The sequence below is a fragment of the Scylla paramamosain genome, chromosome 33, assembly GCF_035594125.1.
Source record: "Scylla paramamosain isolate STU-SP2022 chromosome 33, ASM3559412v1, whole genome shotgun sequence".
In the NCBI taxonomy this organism is placed as follows: Eukaryota; Metazoa; Arthropoda; class Malacostraca; order Decapoda; family Portunidae; genus Scylla; species Scylla paramamosain.
The window spans coordinates 6384868-6392367 of NC_087183.1; positions in this window are offsets into that span (position 1 = coordinate 6384868).

Below are 7500 nucleotides of genomic sequence, written 5' to 3' on the forward strand. Positions count from 1 at the left end.
ATTATTATTATTATTATTATTATTATTATTTTAACTTATTTCACCACTCGACTTGTTTTTCTCTAATTTTCACATTCGTGTGTTAGTTCTTTCATCTTGTCATACGCCACTCACGATTAATGCAAATGAGATGCTGAAATAACATTGAATTACTCCCTGTGTGTGTGTGTGTGTGTGTGTGTGTGTGTGTGTGTGTGTGTGTGTGTGTGTGTGTGTGTGTGTGTGTGTGTGTGTGTGTGTGTGTGTGTGTGTGTGTCTCTGTCTTTTTGTTTTCTGTCTCTCTCTCTCTCTCTCTCTCTCTCTCTCTCTCTCTCTCTCTCTCTCTCTCTCTCTCTCTCTCTCTCTCTCTCTCTCTCTCTCTCTCTCTCTCTCATTACGGTACATTTTTTCCCTTCACCCTGTAATCTGGTCTCGCCTCCCATAAATCCTGCCTTTTTTCGTGTTTCCCCATAAAAATCCTTCGGGCCCTTTAGGTAATTGAGGCTCGTGGTAATTCCCGATGCTGCTAATCCTCCTCCACTATTCCTTCCTGTTGGGGGGAGTGGGGATCGGAGGGGCGGATTACAAATACGGAAGGTTTTTTTTTTAGGTTTATTGTTTTATGAGATTTTGTAGGAGATTTGTCACGTAAGGTTTCTCTCTCTCTCTCTCTCTCTCTCTCTCTCTCTCTCTCTCTCTCTCTCTCTCTCTCTCTCTCTCTCTCTCTCTCTCTCTCTCTCTCTCTCTCTCTCTCTCTCTCTCTCTCTTCTCCACCCACATGACTTCCTTTGCTCTCTCTCTCTTCTTTCCCTTTTGCCGTGCCCTTCTCTGCTCGCTGCTCCCCCTCCCTCCCTCCCTCCCTCCGCCTCCCTTCCCCCTCTGTCCCCCTCTCACCATTATTTACTGACGTATTAACATGTCCATTTCGTGAGGTAATCCCCGCACTCTACAGATTGTCACCCATTCGCTAATCCTGCGCCCCATTCACTCGTTAAGGGGACACGCCCATTCACACGAGGGGGACTGGCTATTTAACTCCCATGTGTTTATATTTTATTCATTCTATTTATTGTTTGGCATTATTTTCTTTGTTTTGTTTTTTTATTGGTGTTTTGTTTTATTTATTTATTTCTTCTTCTTGCATCTGTTTTTTATTCTTATTATTTACTGTTTTTTTTTTCTTGATTGTTTTGGTGTTTTGATCCCTTTTTTTTTTTTTTTCATTTTATTATCTTTCCGTGTCTGTCTGTCTGTCTGTCTGTCTGTCTGTCTGTCTGTCTGTCTCTCTGTCTCTCTCTCTCTCTCTCTCTCTCTCTCTCTCTCTCTCTCTCTCTCTCTCTCTCTCTCTCTCTCTCTCTCTAGCCCTTCTTGGTTTAATCCTGTTCCCCTTCTCTCTCTCTCTCTCTCTCTCTCTCTCTCTCTCTCTCTCTCTCTCTCTCTCTCTCTCTCTCTCTCTCTCTAGCCCTTCTTGGTTCAGTCCTGTTCCCCTTCTCTCTCTCTCTCTCTCTCTCTCTCTCTCTCTCTCTCTCTCTCTCTCTCTCTCTCTCTCTCTCTCTCTCTCTCTCTCTCTCTCTCTCTCTCTCTCTCTCTCTCTCTCTCTCTCTCTCTCTCTCTCTCTCTCTTCCCCTCGCGTCCTCCCGTCTCCTTTCCTCTCATATTTTATCTCCTTGTCTCCTCCTCCCGCCTTCTCCTTCTCCCTCTTTCAATTGGTCTTTTCAAATATTCGTTTCGTGTTTTATTTGATTTCGTTCTTTCGTATTTCCTATTTCTCCTTTCTTGTCTTCTTTTTTATCTTTTTCTTTCTTTTCTCCCTTTTCTTTCTTTTTTTCTTTGTTGGTGTTGCTAGTTTTTTCTTTCATGGTTTTTATTGTTTCCTTTATGGCTTTCCAGTTTGTTATCTTCTGTTTCTCTTTTTTTCCGTTTTTTTCTTTTTTTTTTTATTCCCCTCCTGTCTGTCATCTTTACTTTTTTTTTGGGTTCTGGTCTCCCTCCTCCTTTATTTTCAGTTTCCCTCTTTATTTTTCATTTCTTCCTTCTATCATCATCGTGTCCGCTTTTTCCTTCTCCTTTATTTCCCATTTCATCCGATGTTTCGTTTTTATTCCTCTCCTTTCTATCATCTTTCGCTTTTTTGACCTCATCCTGTCTGCCTCTCCTCCTCCTTCCCTCCTCTTCCACCTCTTCTCTCCCCTTCTTTACCCCTCTCCTTTATCCTCCCTTGTTGAATCCCTCCTTACATCCCATCCCTTTCCCCTTTGTCCCTCTCACCCTCTCTCTCTCTCTCTCCCTCTCTCCCCTATGGACCTCTATCTATGACAAGTGAGAGTGCGCGTGATCTCCCTCTCTCCCTCCTCCCCTGGTGGTGGTGATGGTGGTGGTGGTGGTGAGGGGAGGTCCTTGCGTCCCCTCTCACCCTGGCTCACTCTCCCTCACATTCACTCTCACTCACTACTCGCCTCCCACGCTCGCAGCACGCACGCGGCTCTGTCACCGCTCACTGCTTTGGTCCGCCTCGCCCCGCGCTCACTTCGGCTCGCTGCCTTTCCTGTTCCCGCGCGCTCAGACTTCAGACTCACTCCTCTTTGGCTGGCTCTAAGTGGCGCTTCGGTGAGAGTGTCCGCGTGCTCCTCACTCCGGGCAGGCTCTGCGAGTGATGGTGGGAGTGTCAGTGTGTTCGTGTGTCCGGTGAACCAGCGAAGAACCGTGCTGAGTGCCCGTGAGTGACCGTGAGTGGCGTGTCGGTTCAAGTTGGTTCGTGTTACTTTGTGATTTTCGTGACGTGAGTACAGACTGAGTGCTCACAGGTGATAGACTGCTGGTGTTCATCCTTAACTCACCTACATGTGTGTGTGGGTGTGTGTGTGTGTGTGTTCCGTGCAGGTGAAAAGTGATTAGCTAATTGATTTTGTAGCTGGAAAGTTTTTTTTGTTTTGTTTTGTTTCGCCCCTGATGCTGTCACCCGTCAGGAGGAAAGTGTGGCGGTGATGCGAAGTTTTTGTAGTTGTTGTCTTTTGTGTCGCCTCCGTGCCACGTGAACTGCCGCCGCTGGTAAAGGCAATAAGGAAGAAGGTATTGTGTGTGTGTGTTTTTTTCGTTTTTTCATTAGCTTTTTTTTTTTTTTAGTGATAATCAGGAAGAAAGTAGTGTGTGTGTGTGTGTGTGTGTGTGTGTGTGTGTGTGTGTGTGTGTGTGTGTGTGTGTGTGTGTGTGTGTGTGTTTTATTTCCTTTCATTGAATAACTAGTTTTATTTTTAACACTTTGGAAACTAACCTAACAATCATGAACTGAGAAAAGAAACAAGATAATGTATTTTTTCCTAATAATTCACAAAGTTCTAATTATTCATGTATTTACTTTTTTTTATCCTTTACATTTACAAGACTTTCAAAGCGTGAGCAGAAGTCAACAGTTTTTTGGAGGGGATTGAAAAGCTTGCTGCTATTTTTTTGCTTTCTTTGTGTCACTGTGGAGAGAAAAATGCCCATGAAAAATGAAGTGCTAGAAAAGAATATACTCGTGGGGGTATTTGCTTTCCTTGCGTGCGTGTGTGCGTGTGTGTGTGTGTGTGTGTGTGTGTGTGTGTGTGTGTGTGTGTGTGTGTGTGTGTGTGTGTGTAGGCGAGGCAGGAAGTGGGGTGTTGTGGAGAGATTCTGCCACTTAATACACTCACGAGGGAATCTTCTGCAGCCGCTACACCCTCTCCTCCTCCTCCTCCTCCTCCTCCTCCTCCTCCTCCTCCTCCTCCTATCTCGCACCACCACATCTTCCACACATTCACTACACCTCCTTGCCTATCCTCCTTTCTCTTCATCCTTCAGTTCTTTGTTGCTCCTCGCCTCACTTCACTGTTCTAAACCTCTCCTTCACTTTCTTTTTAATTATCCTCTTCTCCTCTCTTTTTGTTCAATCCTCCCCTTCTTCGTCAGTCATTCGTTACTTTTCTTTATTGCTTATCCTTTCCCCTCATTCATCTCTCTTATTTTCTACAGCTCTGCCTTCCTGTTTCCTGTGTCTCTCTCTTCCTCCTTTCTTCTAGTCCACCACGTCATATTCCCGTTATTCTTTTTTATTTTCATCTGTCTTCAAAACTTTATCACCTCTTTGTCGCTTTTCAATCCACACTTCCTTGCTAGGTAATGTTTCGTCACCTGTGAATTGATAATCTTTTTAGTGTTTTCTTGCAATGTCTGACGAGTTGAAGTGTTAGAAGTACCATTCCCTACATCGTGCTTCTGTGTTTCTCGATCTTGTTGTTCCTCCCTCATTTCTTCCTTCTATTCTTGTTGTCTCATGCTCTCCCTCCTTCTGTCGTGTTTTCGTCTTCCCTTTGGTGCTTCTTGGGTTACGCCACTTACTAATTTGCATTATTTCATTGTTCTGTTGTTTATTCGTTGCTTGGTGTGGACGCGACTGACGCACAAGAGTGATGGTGTTTTTATATGTACTGGGGAGACTAGCGAAAAGAAAGGCTAAAAAGAAAACAAACCCGTTGATAATGCTGTTCCTTTCTCCCCTATCTCCTAAAAAAAGAGAGAGAGAAAAGAAAAGAAGAGACAAATACAAGATCCGAGAGGATATTGAATTTATTAAAACAAATTTTCTCTCATTCCTCCATTCCTCCTCTAACAAACTTTTCCTCCATGTCTCCCCAGCCGTTCTACTCTAATTAACTTACTCTCTGTGTCTCTCTATCTATCCTTTTCTCTCCATCTCTCGTCAAAGAAGCCTTCCCTCCATCTCGTTCTCTCCCTTCCTCTCTGCTCTGACAAGCTTTTTATTCTACCTCTTCTCACAAACAGGTATTTCCTCCATCTCTTCTCCATCCCTCCCTTCTCTAGTCAATCTTTCCTCCATTTCTCTTCTTTCCCTTCTTCCCTTCTCTCCAACATGCTTTCCCTCCATCCCTATTTCTTTTCATCCCTTTCTCTCTACCTAACACTTTTCCTCCACCCCTCCATCCTTCTAATACCGTTTTCCCTTCTCTTCTCTCTAACAAACTTTCCCTCCACCTCTTTCTCTCCATCCCTTCCTCCTTTCTTTAACACCTTCTCTCTGTCCTTCCATCTTTCTTTGACAAATCTTCCCATTATCCCTTGTGTGTGTGTGTGTGTGTGTGTGTGTGTGTGTGTGTGTGTGTGTGTGTGTGTGTGCGTGTACGAGTCAGGGCTATACACGTATTAGTCATGAATATAAAAATGGGCATAAAGAGTGTGGCCTCGCGGTGTTAACGAGGTCACGGGCGATAAACGACTCTCAGCTGGTCATTTGGTAGTTTTAATTGTACCGAGAGGGAAAATGTTTTGCTCGCCTCCCGTGAAAATAGTGTAGTGGTGTTTTGTTCCCGTGTTTTTGTGATGTGAGCAGGGAAGGTGACTCCTTGACTGTGGTGGTGACTGCTGCCCGTGTGTGTGTCTGCCGGGGAGTCATTGTGCTGTTGGTTGGTGTTGTTACTACTACTACTACTACTACTACTACTACTACTACTACTACTACTACTACTACTACTACTACTACTACTACTACTACTATACTGAATACTTTGTCACGTAGCAATGTATATACGAACTCTACTTTGTGAGCTTTAAAAAAAGGGCGTATATATATATACATAGATATCATACAATTAACATATTTTATTAACAAATATTAAAAATTACTGCTGCTGTTGCTATTACTACTACATCTACTACTACTACTATTATTACTTATTACTACTACTACCACTACTACTACTACTACTACTACTGCTACTGCTACTACATTTTCTCATTTTCTTTTTTGTTTCTGGTTGTGTTTTTGTTGTTTTCGTTATTGGTCTTGTTATTTTTTTTTCTTCTTCTTCTTCTTATGTGATACTGACTAATACCTGAGCGTTCAAAGCATTCCTCTTAATATAATCCTGAGAACAACAATAGCAACACCAGCAACAATAATAATTAGTAATAATAATAATAATAATAATAATAATAATAATAATAATAATAATAATAATAATAATAGTGCACAGGTGTATGGGCGGCGGAAAGGGTTAATGGGCTCGTACGTTTGCACCTGTCGACCCCTAATGGTTATGTGTGTGTGTGTGTGTGTGTGTGTGTGTGTGTGTGTGTGTGTGTGTGTGTGTGTGTAATGGCCAGCCGTGTCCATTAAGTGTAATTAAAGGATAATTTGTAGAAGTGCCCAGCCATATAGACATTTACACACACACACACACACACACACGCACACACACACACACACACACACATACACATACACACGGTTGCCTACTTAATGAGAACAAATACATGCAGTCATATTGATGTTACTTACACACACACACACACACACACACACACACACACACACACACACACACACACACACACACACACACACACACACACACACACTGCAAGGAGTCTCAGGGGTGTGGAGTAAGTGATAATTTAGACCCTTTAAAACTATTGTAAGGAGGAGGAGGAGGAGGAGGAGGAGGAGGAGGAGGAGGAGGAGGAGGAGGAGGAGGAGGACAGAGGGAGCAAGGGAGTTTAAGCAAGTAGTAAGAGAGGGTAATGGGAAGGTGAGGAGGGAAGATAAAGGAGAGAGAGAGAGAAAGAGAATAGGTGAAGGAGGGTAAAGTAATAAATGAGAACGAGGGGAAGGGAGAGGAAGAGAAGGCTGTGGGAGGAGGGAAGATGATAACGTGTGTTGTTAATATTGAATTGCAATGAATATAAAATACGCCTTGATCACATAGCACACTTATATTAACTACTACTATTACTACTGCAACTACTACTACTACTACTACTACTACTACTACTACTACTACTACTACTACTACTACTACTACTACTACTACTACTACTACTACTACTACTACTACTACTACTACTACCACATTGCCACCAGCTTCCATCCCTCACTCATCCTCACAAACCTCCATTCACAACCAGTCCTCAGAATCCCTCTCCTCCTTCTCCTCCTCCTCCTCCTACTCCTCCTCCTGCAGCTCCTCGTCTCCCGCCCTGACAGCAGCAGTGGCGGGAGGAGTGACGGGTCATCTCGCCTCGCCTCTGGTCCAATAATCCCCTCAATGCCTCCTCGTCCACTCTTTGCTCTGAGGGAGACGCGAGAGAATCCGAGTTTATATGATTTTCACTACGTATTGAAGTCACTGTGGGAGATGCAAGGGACAGAGACAACTGGAGATTTTTACGTACTTGGCGCCAATTCTGCACTTTAGGGAAACAGCGAGATTTAAGCTACTGAGAATCGTATACTTGTTTTCACTTGTGTAGGTGTTAAGTCTTCTGTTAGTTTGGTATTCTGGATTGTTAGATGTTTATAAGGTTGCGTCACGTTTAAGAAAAAGGTGAAGATTTAGATCATTGAGAATTGTATACCTTTTTTTTTTTTGTTTTTAATTTGCGTAGGTGTTGTCTTTTGTTTGGTATTCTAGATTGTTAGATATTTATAAAGTTGCGTCACGTGTAAAAAAAAAATCAAGATGTTAGTCCCGTTAAGATACCTAAATT